We start from the raw sequence: 14,863 nt of genomic DNA, 5'->3' as shown, positions 1-14,863 counted from the left end.
TGTAAGCACCCTTGACATCAGTCCTGCCTTGGTCACACAGCAGCACTGAGCAGGGTCTTGGCAACACCTCTCTAAGCTGATTTCTCCAGCCATGCCAAAGCAGTACACCTAATTTTTCTGGTATAGTGCAGCCTGACCATTTGTCCTGCAGTCTTGCCTGCTCTTTCCCAGGCACCTTGCCTCTGCTTGGGTGGAAAGTTGTACAAGTGAACTGCAGACACAATGTTTTAGGTATGGGGGAATGGGGAGAGACAATCACCTACAGCTCTTGCAACTGATCAGGATGAGATGTGAGAATGGGGCCATCAACAGAGCTTAAAGCAATGCTGGGCTCTGTGCTGAGATTCATAAATTGTTTCTTTCTGTGCCTTCCCGTGTTTCTAAGCCTCTTTGATTGAGGCTCTTCCTCTGCGCTTTCTTGCCAGGGAAAGGTTTCAGTAAAGAAACTGTAATAGCAACCACAAATGCCCAGAGAATTAAGAAGGGCTGACAGAATTGCATAGAGAATAAATAAAGTATCTGTGCAATCTGAAGAGAAAAAATCTCCGTGATCTAGAAGAGGAAAACAGGACAGGCAAAATAAATGTAACATAAGCCATACCCACTGTACCAGCTCCATATATCCTGTATCAAAGCACACAATCCTAGCCCCAGCAGGTCACACTCTTTTACCGAAGACCTAAAGCAGGCTTTTCTCTTTTAAAGTATAACAGAAATGGTCATGACAGAAATTGTTATGTATGCAGCCACTGATGGGCTTACAGTCCCTGCCCAAATGGTGCAGCTGTAAAAGAAGTAAATAGCAGAAAGATATTTGCTTTAGTATCCATAAAAGTATTTTAGAAATCACTGTTGAACTACAGAATGACCATCTGAAAATAGGGGTTTTTTTGGCTTAGACAGATATTTTAAAAAAAGTCTTGACAGTCCTATTCCAAAGTTCAGAGACAAATATTTTCTTGCAAAAGCTAGCTAAGCTCCCTCAGATCCATTAACTATTTCCAGTTGTACCCTGTGTTCTATTGAAATATTTGCTTACATGCACACTTACAGTCAGTGTGCATAACAATGATTAACTACGTGGTCTTGTAAAAACTTAATAACGCCATTTAGATAATAGCAAAAGAACTAGGGTCTTCCTGACTCCAGTACTGTGTGAAAAATCTATGGATAAATAAAACTTTCCATCTGATATACGTACACTTAAGATCCCAGCATATCTACATTTTTCCTACTCTATCAATTAAGTAAAACATTTAAAACAGAATGCCACTGCCAACCATGACTGAAGTGATGGTACATGAGATGGTACATGTCTTATCTTATGTGTGTAAGTGTAGGACTTCTTATGTCCTTTGGCTGATCTGTCATTTTGTATGAATCTCTTTTGCCTTGCAAATGGACAAGACAGTATGCTCCCATTAATAAAACTGGGCTGATAGGATTGACCCTTCCTCAAATTTTGATCTTATCCTTACCCATACTACATTTCTGATGTGAGATGGATGGGTTTTTTATAACAGATATAGTATTGCTAGAATTTCCCTGCCACACAGCGGCTGGAAGCCATGCTGACTGTTGCACTTGGGGCACAGCTTGGCTCAACTGTCAGGCTGTTACCAGGAGCGATATAAAGACAATTTTAGAACACTGAAGACCAGATCAAAACTGTTAGAGGCATGTGACAAGGCAGATCCCTGACCCAGGGTAAATTCATTTGACGTTGCCATGCCGTGTGACTGTCAGGGATGGTCCTGTGCAGGGCTAAGGGTCGGACTCAATGATCCTTGTGGGTCCCTTCCAACTCAGCATATTCTGTGATTCTGTAACCTGCTGGTGCACCATTGCATACCAAAGGGCCCTTGGTTGCAAGCTCACAGATTTTTAGAGTCTTTTTTTTGCCTGCTCTTCTTCCAACCTCTCTGTCCTTATGTCATGGTTTCTAGACATCACTGTCTTCATTTACAAACACGCAGAAGGCTATGTACCTGTAATTTCATTTGAGTGCTTGTCAGATTGGGATTGTTCATTGTTTGCTGTTGGGTTTTTTGGACGTGAAGCAGCAAACACTGTCCTGTGTTTCAACTTTCAACAATTTTCAACTGTTCCTCATTTGAGATTTTTCTGTGAGACTTGCCAGATGGACCTTTTTCATCATCAGTCATTACAAACGACACTAAAGCACATTTATTGGCATCCTGGCACCAATGCTCTCACAAGCACCAGGTCTGAGGCTGCTAAACTCCAGATACTTCTGCCTGCTGGTGAGTTGTCTTCCCAGTCCTTGCATGGTCTCAGTTCCAGACACATTTGTATGTGCTACCTCTTGGGAGCAACAGTGATGGTGTGAATACGAAGAGCAGTGATGAGTACAGAGTGCTGTCCACTGGTTGTCACAAAATCTTCTTCTCTCTTCCTTGGAAAGGCTTGCTTTGTGGGCAGTCCTTGCTGAATTAAAGGCTACAGGCCCATGTTAACAGCTTTTCACTGCCTCCTATTACTGCAGTATGGTTTTTCCAGTATTTTCTTTTCAGAGGCATAGTTTGCAATGCCGAACTGTTGTAAGATAATCACGTTGTGCTTCTTACGTATGCCACTTTCAGCCTATTCCCATTCACAAACTTAATTTCTTGGGAGGGCAGGGGTAAGCTATCTTTAGCTGTCAACACCTTCCATGGCAGCAGGATCTGCTCCAGTTAGCACAGCTGTGGATATTACTCCTTAGCCTACAGCTATAACTCCCCCTCTGTACCCAGCATCTGCTGCTTCTCTTCTACCCTGGATTCATCCTGTCCAGAGGTAGACTTGCATGCCCTGGAAAACAAGTGCACACACAGACATTGAACCAAATATCTTATCTACAGAGAAGAGAGCAAGAAAAACACAGGCAGGGAGTGTTTCCATTCCAGGTGATCTTCAGTCAAGTACTGAATCTCTGACAACGTCAGGCTAACTTTATACTATACCTTTATTATAATGTACTGAACAAAATTTCCTGGGATTGAAGCCTGTGGCTGACCCCCGTCAGTAGATCACAGCCTCTTTAGGAACTGAAAGGTAACATGCAGGGTTACTCTCAACAGAGCTGTTCTGTTGAAGACAGCCTAGGATTGAAATGATCAGGAAAGACCTATATATTGCAGCAGTACCTTTCTCATCCTGACAATCTCACTCAGCTGGTGTGGTCTCCTTTTTGTATTTCAGGTGAACACAGTTACCACGCACATCAAAAGCTAACATAATCTAGCTTGCTTTCAACAGTGTTTGAGAACAGCCTCTCTTCTGGTAGACAGGCCATAGTGGCTGGCTAACACCACTCCCACAGCAACAGAGATTCCTTACATCCTCTTTTGGGAGCTTCTGCTTGGAAAGACTGATGGTCTAGTTGCAAACGTAGCCAAGAAATAGAGACAGAAAAACTGGCACTGGCAGGGGAGAGGTGCAACTGGCACCTGCAGAGTAAGTAAAATTTTTCAGCAGGCTATTGGCCAAACCTCAGACTTGGAAGGTGGACTCCATGAGGGAGCCACCTAAAAAAGTGGCTTAAAAAAGACCCTGCTCCACAGAAGGTTTTCTTAGAGTAGTGAAAGTGCAGCCTAAGATACTACCCTGCTATGGTGTCTGAGACAGAGATCATATTACAAACCACTATTCATTCAACAGAGATGCTTAGACCACTTTTGTCCGCCCCTGTAAGGGGGTTCCTGCAAACATACACTCCCTTGTCCATGGTGTCCAGGTCCAGGATGTGGACCAATGGTAACACAGTCACTGTTGTTCTGCTGAGTGTAAATATGCATGATAATTTAATTCCCCCTCTCAAGACTAAATGAAGTTCTTGCAGTAAGTGACTACTATTGGCAGCATCCTTGGATACAGTGTCCCAAGGATTTGCTTACCACCTTTCTAGAATCCAGAACAGGCACGAGTGCTCACCTAAGCTGGAGAGAAGCTCCAAAGCCAAAATGCTCACTGGAAACAAACAACAGTAAACTTCCCAAACGTTCCCACAACAATAATTATCTATGTCAGTTCAAATTCTTGCTGCTCCTAGGTTCTCCAGAAGGAACCGTCTTCAGAAGTACCCATCTCATTTTTTAGCCAGGAGAATAGGCTGTTGAATGGACAGGGAAGCACATAAGCATCTACAAAACGAAGGTCAAAACCTCTGGACAGAAAATGTCAACAAGTTTATTTTTTCCAAGACGGCAACTTGTTGTCCTCCAAGTACCTCTTATAACACAAAAGGATCCTACCTCCTTGGGGTTTTTTTGCAGATGTGAGTAATGAAATGAAGCCAGTTTAAAGTCCATGCTGTTAAAAAGACCTTGTTTGCTCCAAACCCACCAATTGTCTACATAAGTTTCTTGTTCTGCTGAGTACTTTAAAAACCTCTGAACCTTAAAAGAAGATTCCTAAGGGACTGTGAGCACTATGGAAATGTGGAGTATATGGAGGGCAGAATAACCCTTACTAGCATTCACCTTTCCAGAGGCTGAATTCTTGGCAGTTCTCACCAGGACTCCTCAATGTCAACCAAAGATCCTACTTGTCTGGTATTTCAGGTTTAAGCACAAGATCATTAATAAATAACTAAGAAATCAGTAAGCTCCTGAGTTATTAATAAAAAACACTTCCCCCTTCTGAATTGAGTGGAAACTAACAATACAGTTAGTACACATTCACACTAGAGTTGCTTCTACCACATTCTTGCTCCACTCGCTCTTGCTTCCTATGATCAGGTAAAGTAAATCTGCTCCTATCTGTGAAATCCCCACACCCCAAAATAACCATGATCACTTGATCTTTTGCAGGCCAATGAAGACTGATTCTTCCTCCCCGGTGGTCCCCAGGCAAAACACAGCCTGTGCTTTTTACACACGCTTTGCCAACCAGAAACCTAATTCAGAGGCTTTTTCAAAGGCCAAAGACTAGTTACTGCACTCACACTAAAGAATGGGCATATTTTAACACTTCTGTGTTCATTTACTAGCTTTAATATTTTTCTGCATTGGCTCCTCAGCTGTAACATTTGTGTAAGCAGGGACTGAAAACCTGCTTGCTTTACGATTACGGCACAGCTTCTGCACGGAAGTGCAACGCCGAAGACTTCGGTCTGTGCTGGCTCACACTACCCGTAATTCACTCACCCTATAACGTGAATGAGTCAGCCCAGCAGCAGTGGGAGGATTCATTACAAAACCACACAGCCAGGCAACACCCAGCCCTTGCTGATGTCACAGCTTGTCACAGTTAATCCATCCACACGACCAGTCAGCGCGGTACGTGCGCAAAAAGAAGGACGGGCATGAATCTTTGTGGTTTAGGAACGAACTGGCTTCAAAAATGGAGAATGCATCGTCTGTTATTTACTGGAAATCACTGCCTCTTCTACAGGCCAGCCAGGAGGCTGCGCATCCAGCTGAATCTTTTTATTTTTTAAAAAACATAAAAATAGAACTGACTTTGATTTATACAGCATCTTAATAAGCTTCTTTCCTCTTTGAAATCAGCATTGTTTGAGCTTCACCTTTCAAAGCAACTCACAAAATCCTTGCTGTGATCTGGCTAAAATTCACAGGCACAGCAGTGTGAGCAAACAATGGATGTTTTCAAGCCGATGCTAATCATGGCCTATAATTTTCCATTTCTTACCCAGCCTGCTTTTGTGAGCATAGTCCTTCTTTCAGCAATGAACGTGCTGTGTGTGGGGGAAAGAGAGAGAGAGAGAGGCAGACAAAGCACCAACAGCTTCCTGTGCTGAGGTGAGTTAGCCTCGGAAAATGTGGTTAGACTGTTGCATCTCTTCTCCCCCCTATGCCATCCTCCTCCTCCTTTAAAACAAATTCAAGAGGTAAAAGAGGGAACAGGCTACAGAAGCAATTTAGGCAAAGGCATAAGCTATTTTAATATCTGGCCTCTCTAGACATGCGAGCATAGGCAATGAGATCACCTAGGCATGGACAATTCAGTGTTGTGACACCCTGTCATCCCTTGTTGAGATGTTACGTTCACATTCTTTTGTAAAGGGAACTAATAAATAATGGTAAGATGAATCCAGAAGCAGAAAATGCTTTTTGGCTGCTTCTTCACTACAAATTTAAAGGCTCTGCAAGTGACTGAAAGAAAGGTTCTGTCATGGTACGTGAGCTGGGCTGCTAGAGAACACCTTTCTGATGAAATTTGATGTATGAAAACGATTTCCTTCAGCATAAATTGGCTACAAGTAAAGTATTCATTGTGGTTTTATGTTGTTCTTGATGATGGAACTCCAAATAATGTCACCTATATGCAAAAGTTTTGAAAGGAAGGGATAGGGTAACTAAATCCATAATTAAGACTGAAGGGTGACTTTTCAGACACACGAGGAAGAGAAATTATGATCAAATACTAAAACTAGCTTGCTTCAAGCACATAACTCCTTTTGGCATTGCCTGGGAAAGCAGGCAGTGGACTTTTCTTTCCAAGCAGCGGCAGAACTGTTCTCTGTACACATGCAGCATTCTAATTCAAGCACACAGCCTCCTACTGCACCTTCAGCAATGAGCCTCCGGGGTACATACTTGACTTAACTGTTTTCATTTCATGCTTCTGTTATTATGACTCCTTCATGATCACATCTTTATTTTCTGTAAAGAGAGACTATCCTTGCTACATTCAATTTGCCTCTAAGATTTACAAATATGAGTAGCAATGTTCATACTCATCATTATGCAGGCTTCGGTTCCACAGTTCTGGCTGTTTAGGGATGAAACAACTGGCAGTTCTGTTTATGAGGCAGAAAAAGTCAGACATTTTACATTCAATGTCAGTTGATGCCATGTAAAGTCTTCCTAAATGTAAGATTTATTAGCTAAGCCCCCTCCATGGTTTATTTTAATAAAAATCCTTTTTCAAAGGACTTAATTCATGATCATGGACTACTGAGTCTAAGGACAGTTCTAAGCACCACCTGCCTTAATCTCATTTAACACACTGGAGTAATTTTTCAGCCAACTGAAGTAAGCATTCAAAATTCGTGAAACTGTTAAAAGATAAGTCAGCACTGCATTTCTGTTTGAGGTCTACATAGTACAACTGGTTTTATTAAAGCTGAATAGTAGGGGTGAATAAGAAGTCAGAGACTACCAGTAGCGCCTGTAATGTATAATGATTAAAACTTTATCTTTTACCTGTGATTACCCACTACAGGACAAAGATTTCTCCAGTACTACTATTTATTTATGTTATCTCACTGTAAACACCCTTGGACTGATAACGAATTGGAAAGACCCAGACTGGATCATGATACAATTTCTAATCTACTCTTCTAGAAAGCTGTGCTCCTGAGGTACTGTGCTACTGAGTGCTGATAGAAAAACTGTTGTGGAACTACGGCAGCTATTCTGTGTCTTTGGTAAGTGCTTTTCCATTGGTTCTGTGTTTGTAGTGGGAAACAGATAGAGGGATGCACAGTGAAGGAGATTTTATTTTACTCAGTTTTGAATACATAAATGTGCACCGAACTTTGCAGATCTCGGAGTTTCTCCTGCAGCAGAGACTACATAAGATTTTTTTCATTTAAAAAACACCAGTAATATGTCTTTCCCCACATATACATCATTTCAAGCTGCACTGGACACTTGCCACGGGTACAGAAGGAATGTTAGGTGGAGTGCAGACAGGATTTAAAAAGAGTGGATGATTACTTTCAGTGTGCCCATCTTTCCTATTAAATAGCAACCAAATGAATGCTTTTTAAGCACACACCTGGTCACTATGATATCAAGGTAAATTACAGACTAATTGAGGCCTGAGGGCATTTTAAATAATGCAGGCATTAGGCTTAAGATTTTTAATTCACAGAATTTATGAACTTCAGACGTGCACAGAAGGAAGAACAAGGCTACTACATTTAGAATATACACTTTTGAAGATTTGATGTTATTGGTTGTGGCCCAATAAACAAACAATTTTAACTACAATTTTATTGTTCTAAGATTAACCTTCCCTGTGTCACTAATTTAGCATTATTTTTTAAAGTACATAATCAGGTTACCTGATATGAATTGTATGTAGTAATGCCATAAATTTTTCTGAAATAATCTAAAATCCTCAGTTAAGTGTGTCAACAAATACATTTTATCTCTTTCTGATATTTCTTTCATAAATACCTCTGTTTGATTTTGCTTTTAATCTTTTGCAGTTCTTAATCCAGTTAAGATTGTGCATCTGTTCATAAGGATAAATAGTAAGTCACACAAAGGAAAATCATCTGTAAACTCACAATTACCAGCCAATGGTTATCATTTTTCTAACACAGTTCCTATTCTTAGAGATAGGTGTTTCATTGCAATATGTCTTTTGGTTATTTTGGCCAATTACCATTGTTGCACACTTGAACATTAGACATGGAAAGACAGTACTTTTAGAACTTAGTCCTTTTTTGTTAGTGTCAGTGGAATTCAACCAGGATGCCAGGACCAGCCCACTCAGAATTTGTGCTGCACTGAAGCCTTGATGAATGACTTTATGCAATGGAGTGTGAGCTCCCATCTCCATAATTCACTGATGAATGTTCTGTCAGTACTTCTGTATGTTAAGTAAAGCTTGTCATCATAAAATGTAATTTCTTCAAAACTATATTATTTTCACAACTCCTAGGGGTAGAATGAGAGATTGTTTCACATAGTAATTTTTTTTTCCCTGTGCAGAACTGTCCTGTCCAGAGATATTTAGCCTGACTTTTATGGTGCTGTGTCTAAAGAATGTTCACATATTTCAAAATTATAATTTGAAATTTCTTTCTTTTAGATTTTCAGAAAGTGTTACTTTTAGGGTAACCCGAGGCAAAACAGTTACAACCAACTCTATATGGTAGGAGTCAAGTGATAATGATATCATAATATCCTCCTCTCTCTCAGGAGCCTGATATTGGGAAAAGTGCTGTTGGAGAAATGCAGAGAGGTCTCAGAATTGTTACATGGGGGAAAACCCAATTATTCTGCAAATTCCAGCATTGCAAATACCAGAAACTGCAGACCTTCCAAATATTGGAAACATAAAGGAGAATGGAGTGGGCAAGCTTATTTTGGTACTGAAGCAAATGGCATGCACATTTTAAGAGGTTATTAGAGAAGATAACTCTTGGTTCTAGGAATTAGGCAGTAAAATGGATGAAAGGACAAATATGAGACACTTGAGTTTAAGTCTTCTTTAAGAAGAAATACCACAAGGCTGAAATGAAAGTAACAGAAGAATGTCAGTGGAGACATTTTCCATCCTGTAGTGCACAAGACCAAAGAAACACACTATCTTGGTGACCAGTGTGCAAATTCATTATGCAGAGTAATTGTACCACTGCTTCCCCCTTTTATTAAGAGCTACCTTAGCAATGGCAAAGGGACAGGACTGCTTGAAAGGCTTTCTATAAGAAGGCATGAAACAAGGTTGTACTAAGATTGGAATTACCTTCTTAAGATTTTGGTATTAGAATGCCACAACTACTGTCACCAAGTTTGAGTTCCTGGTAACAGCCAGCAGTTTTAAGAAGCCATGACTAATTTAACATCACAGAGGTGAGATGTGCTTCCCTTTCTATTCCTCTCTTACGTGTGTTTTGACTTTTCATTTCCATCATTTTTATGTTTCCTTTTTATTTTTAAAGAGCAGAAAACAACCTTCTGCACTGGGATAAAGGACAGTGTTGGAATCTGGCCTTCTGTAATCATGCTTGTGCACTGCAACCCACTGCAAGCCAGTAACACAGTGTTTTTTAGGCCTTGCAACTCCCATCTCAGATTCTTATAGCATGCATGCTCGTTTTCTTCCTTGGCTGAAAGACATGCACGTGTTCTCACATCATAGCTTGTAGTACAGTTCCTGTGAGCTGTGGCCTTGTGCCCAACCTGTTAATCTGCACTGCTTAGTAATCATTAAACATTACATATCATCTTTGTTGAGAGGAGGAGATGGATGTTTATTTGTCATTTGGATAGTCTGCACCTATCCAAAGAGCCAAGGTAACTGAGAGGGGACTTGGTCATTTATATACCTCATAAGAATGAACAGAAAGTCAATCTTTGTCCTCTGATCTGCCTACATTTTACAGAAGCAACAGATCTTGTGATCTGAATGCGCTGACATGCAGGAATGGAACTCTGACCTCCAGCAGTCCCATTCTATGCACTGAGCAGAACAGTACTTATTCCAGCCTGCAAAGTGCACTCAAGCAAGACTGCAGTTCTCTTCATACACCTTGAATATGTAAAATCAAAAGCTAATGCCACATGCAGATGCATAAACCAAATCAAATCTCAGATGAGAAGTAGCTTCAAAGGTCAGAGATGTGTTAGCCTGAACTCAGCATAATTTTTGGATCAGTGTTAGTTAATTAATAATCTTACACATTATTTAAACTCAAATCCTCAGCTAGTGCTACATATATATACAAGTGACAACACACTACCAAGCAGCAAGCTCAAGATTCCATAACTACCCGTTCTTACCTCGAGGAGTTATTTAGCTAATAATTATCCTTTATGCAAATAGAGCAATGCCTGACTGAAGACTTTCATTCATTCCAATGTGCAAAAACAGAGGTGATACACTCCTGTCAAAAAGCTATCCAGGTAAGAGACTTGTCTCCCTTCCCACACCTCTGAACTCAGGTTTATTTGTTCTTTGCCTGTTTTCAAAGGTGTGAAACTGCCTCTTTTCACTTTCTTTGCACACTGGTGTTGTTTTTTTTTGTCATTACATTGCTGTTCGTAAATATTGCTTATAAGTTTGTAAAACATGCAGTCAGCTGAAAATGGTATGGCAGTTATCTTTCCTGCAACCCTGGTCTAAGAGTTCAAGACCGGCCACTTGTCTAGTTTTTACTTATATTCAAGAAAATGGCATGTATGAGGCTTATTTGCTTCTCAAAATACTAAAAGTGAGAATTTTCTTAGTGATTAAGTATGAAAGATGATTTCCAAAATATTGTCCTTTTGCATGTAGTAACCCTAAGATGTCAGGGGAGGCAACAGGAATAAACATGAGAATGATATATCAATTTGGTGTTCTCTGCAACATCCTAATATGGCTAAACAATGTCCAGCAAAACCAGAGGGCACAAAACAGAGCTTAGTATTTAACTTTGTGAGTGACAACCCAGGTCTTGAAAAGCTGTCTTGAAAGATTTTTTAAAAAAACCCCAGACTTTCTCTTTGGAACAGCTGCCTTTCCAAAAGCAAGAAGTCCGATTTTTAAGAATGTTTTTTGAAAGTGCCCTTTTAGTGGTCATGTCCTAGGACTCTCCAGAAGAATAATGTTGTCTTGCCCTCAACTGCATGTCAATATTTTGACCAGGAGGTTTTTGGAATCCTTGAACAAAACGAGTCTCTGGAGAACCAATGAAACTACCTGATCATTTATTTGGCAAGGTATGATCATTCCCAAAGATGGTCTGATGGGCCAGCCTTAACAACAGGTGCTGGCTGACTGTGTGAGTTCCACTGTAGCCTGCTCATTAACTGTGGGGTTATTACATGTTGGTGGCTGCTATCTTACTCACTGGTATAATGAACTGAGAATCCTTGGGAAAATAAGAATTGAATCTCAGCTGCCAGTGAATGCAAGCATTTTAAAAAAAAAAAGCCTAATCTGTCTGGCAAATCCCAGACCAATTTCTAATTGGAATTAAAAGTTGGGAACTGCAGATTTTAATTAGAAATACACAAATCTAAAAGACCACTTGACTCTCAGAACAAATTTCCCCTTAGTATAGCAGTTTTAATTTGCAGAGGAGTTGTTCTGGCTTTCCTAACTCCTCAAGACCACTAAGCTGTAATGCTTTTTCCTCTTTCACTTTTGGATTAGTCTAAAAGTGCTTTGTTTTAGCACTTGATCACTTCTAAAACTTAAAGGTTATGTTGACATTTCTAAGGAATCAGGCAGAACAAAAACAGATTAATAAATCAAAGTAGTAGGTGCTAAAGAAGTATTGTATTATATTATATGCAACTCAGGGGATTTTATTTCAGACTAGTCAGGTCCCACAAGCTAAATGTCCTCCCTACATCTGTTCAAATATGTCCAAAGCACCAATTGCTGGCTCAGGTTTTTATGCCACCATAAAGGGACAGAGTGCACTGGGGTAGAGTTTCCAGGTACCTTCCTCTGAAAAAAAATGTGGTTTGCAAGCATAACACAGCTCTGTATATTGCATCTATGCACCATAAGTGTGGCTAACCAGGGATTTTTTTAAAAATTTTGTCAATGCTCAAAACCAGAAAAGTAAGGTAATAACAGCCATTAGAGACCAAGAAAGGTTTCTTACAGACAGAAAAAGTTTCTGATAAGAAACACGAACAGTTTAACTCAACATCTACAAGTGTTTTCAAGCAAATATTTAACTAAACTGATGTGTCATGTTTTTTCTGTAATTTATGCAACAAAAACACAATTAAACTTCAGTTTATAAATACAAAACCTGCTCTAACCACATTAGTTTGAAGCTGATTTTTCATAGTTCAAACATGAAGGAAACTAAGCATCACTTGGCTCAAACTCTTTAAAGGACTTTATTCCACTTACACTTGGAATCGCTGTTTTAGCAAGAGTGAGCAATTCTAGTATAGAGTTGTGATACTGTCTGACTTCTGTCCCACATACAGCATTTAAGAGATCTCCTTGGCATAAAGAGTCAGGCTCATCCTGGCTCAGTTTATTCCCTCTTGGACTTTCTAGAGATACAGCTTCGGATTTTCTGGTGGACAAACAGGTTGGGGAGACAAAAGGATGCAAAAGAATAAAGTTTTTTTGGGTTGTTCTGTTTCACAAAGAACAACTCATCCAGTCAAAACAGTTTTTATGTACCAGCAGAAACTGCTCGCAAAGAGAAACTCCACAGAACATTCTGTGATGAATGTTTCTTCCCCTGCAGAGAGATTTGGTCAGGTCACTGGTGAAAAGACAGGCAGAAAGGTGGGACTAAGGCCAGCTGGAAAGCTGGCAGTTTGTCTGGCTTGGCTTTGTTTCTCTTTTTCACAAGATAAAGTCAGTGCATTTAATCTGAAAGAACGAGTGGTTCAGACTGCGGTTCTGCTCAGTTGTTTTTGCTCATGTGGTCAAGGGAAACTTGAAAAAAACTCAATTGCGAAGACTCCAAACGTCGAAATACAAACAAAAATAACCAATACTACTTTCGTTGTAACTGTATGGATGTTGCACCTGTACATGATTGAGCACACAAGTAAACTTTCACTTGCTTTGAGCAGTTCCAACACCAAAGTCAGACGCCATGAACTGAGATGTTCTATGCTATATGCTGCTTCACCTGCACATCCCTGCTAAGAACAGCTCTTTCAGCAAGCAACGGGAAGACTTTGCTTGCATAAAATGCAAACATTACGTTCTGTGAAGCTCTGGAGGGGGAAAGTGAGACTGAAATAGAGGTTGCCTCCTTCTTATGAGCCACCTAGTATAGCCTAAGCTGAAAATGGGTCAGTTTGGTGATCCAGTAAAGGAATCCATTTACTGACACCCCTAGGGCTCCTGCATATCGCTCAAGTATTACCACTTTGGAAGGCTGGTGTTGTATCTCAGTGCTAAAATCAGAAAGCTGGAGTTTACTCATGTGCACAGGAGCAGACAGATCTCCTCTCCATCACTCTGTCTTTGGAGATGGCAGCAATAATTTAGCTCTGCTAAATTGCACAAATGCACAGCGGATAGCACGCAGCTAAGGTGGAATCTCATTTCCTTTAGGTGAAGCAACTAAGTTATTACTGAGCTACAGACATCACAGCCTTGGGTTACACAGCTGAAAAATGGGTTGCTGATAACAATGTCCCTCCCATTATTTGGTGTGACTTTACTATGTTCTAAAAGCAACAAAGAAACTTTAAATATTAACAGTTTCTGGAAATCAATCTAGGTTTAGAGCTGAGTGTTTTACAGCTACCATATTCATTTGGCACGGAGTCTTAAAGCATATATAGCACAATAAACAACTATTTACAGGAAGGAAACCCTTCCTTTCAGGAGAAAAAAGAATTGAAGAAAATTACCTCCTGTCAGCCTGAACGCAAAAGATACATGTTTTATTGCACTAGGTTTCGGGTTTGGGTTTTTTCTTTTGGTTAGTGGTGTTTTGTCAAAAGCTACTGTAAGTAGCAGTATAAGTAAGGCAGTATAGCTAAGATATATTACTAAATTATCATTCATAAACAAGACCTCTTAATAGATATCCATAGAAATTACATTCCAATAATCTTATGTATTAAAAATCACTACCATCCCTCAGGAAGCTGCAGAAACAATACACATGTGTGAATTTCAATGGGTTTTTTTTGTAAACACCAAATTACTCCCAGGTAAATTGTATGAGTTTAGAGAGAGGCAGACAGGAACTGTGCAATTAAATGTGTGAGCCTTGTGTACAGAAGCTGATGTAATCTTTATGTAGCCTATAAAAAACACTCATTGGATATTGAACTGCCCACTAGCTTTTACGTTTGTAAAGCAAGGAAGGGCACAGTACTTATTTCTTGGCTCTCTGACTTCATTTGGCTGTAAGAAGTGAATGGCATTTGAATAAGGACTTGCTGTCCTCAAACACAAGCCTCTCATTCTCCAAACTAATTTAGGTAAGACAGGAAGTATTGGGTTTTTGCATCTTAAAAATGAGTGTCTTTATTACACTTGCTAGCATTCTGTGTTTGGTAAACTTTATTCATATGCTTTTAAGTTCTTCTCTTGCTGTTGTAACTTATTCTATCTTTTCTCTCACATTTGCATTCTAATAAAGACTAGATCCAACCCATTTCCTGTCCAAGCAGGACAAGAATATGCTAGGATATGTCCTAGTATAATCATGCAGTACATTAGGGTCTAA

At 39.9% G+C, this 14,863-nt stretch overlaps 2 protein-coding genes across 12 annotated transcripts in view; one reads left to right on the top strand and one right to left on the bottom strand.

Annotated features, from left to right (window-relative positions):
- The window catches only part of IDUA (alpha-L-iduronidase), a 45,801-nt gene that overhangs the window by 15,827 nt on the left and 15,111 nt on the right, over window positions 1-14,863 (bottom strand). The window lies entirely within an intron of this gene.
- The window catches only part of SLC26A1 (solute carrier family 26 member 1), a 36,912-nt gene that overhangs the window by 12,849 nt on the left and 9,200 nt on the right, over window positions 1-14,863 (top strand). For 2 of the 11 annotated variants that reach the window (XM_039379303.1, XM_039379297.1), the window contains exons 3-5: window positions 5,660-5,765; window positions 7,192-7,396; window positions 8,186-10,610. The gene's annotated coding sequence lies outside the window, so the exon portion shown is untranslated. The other 9 variants (XM_039379305.1, XM_039379304.1, XM_039379302.1 and 6 more) reach the window with 8 other exon arrangements.

The sequence above is a fragment of the Pipra filicauda genome, unplaced genomic scaffold (genome assembly GCF_003945595.2).
Source record: "Pipra filicauda isolate LSUMZ 115617 unplaced genomic scaffold, ASM394559v2 scaffold163_size1657671_pilon, whole genome shotgun sequence".
NCBI lineage: Eukaryota > Metazoa > Chordata > Aves > Passeriformes > Pipridae > Pipra > Pipra filicauda.
Note: the sequence above shows the minus strand (reverse complement) of the source record. Positions and strands in the feature narration are given on the sequence as shown.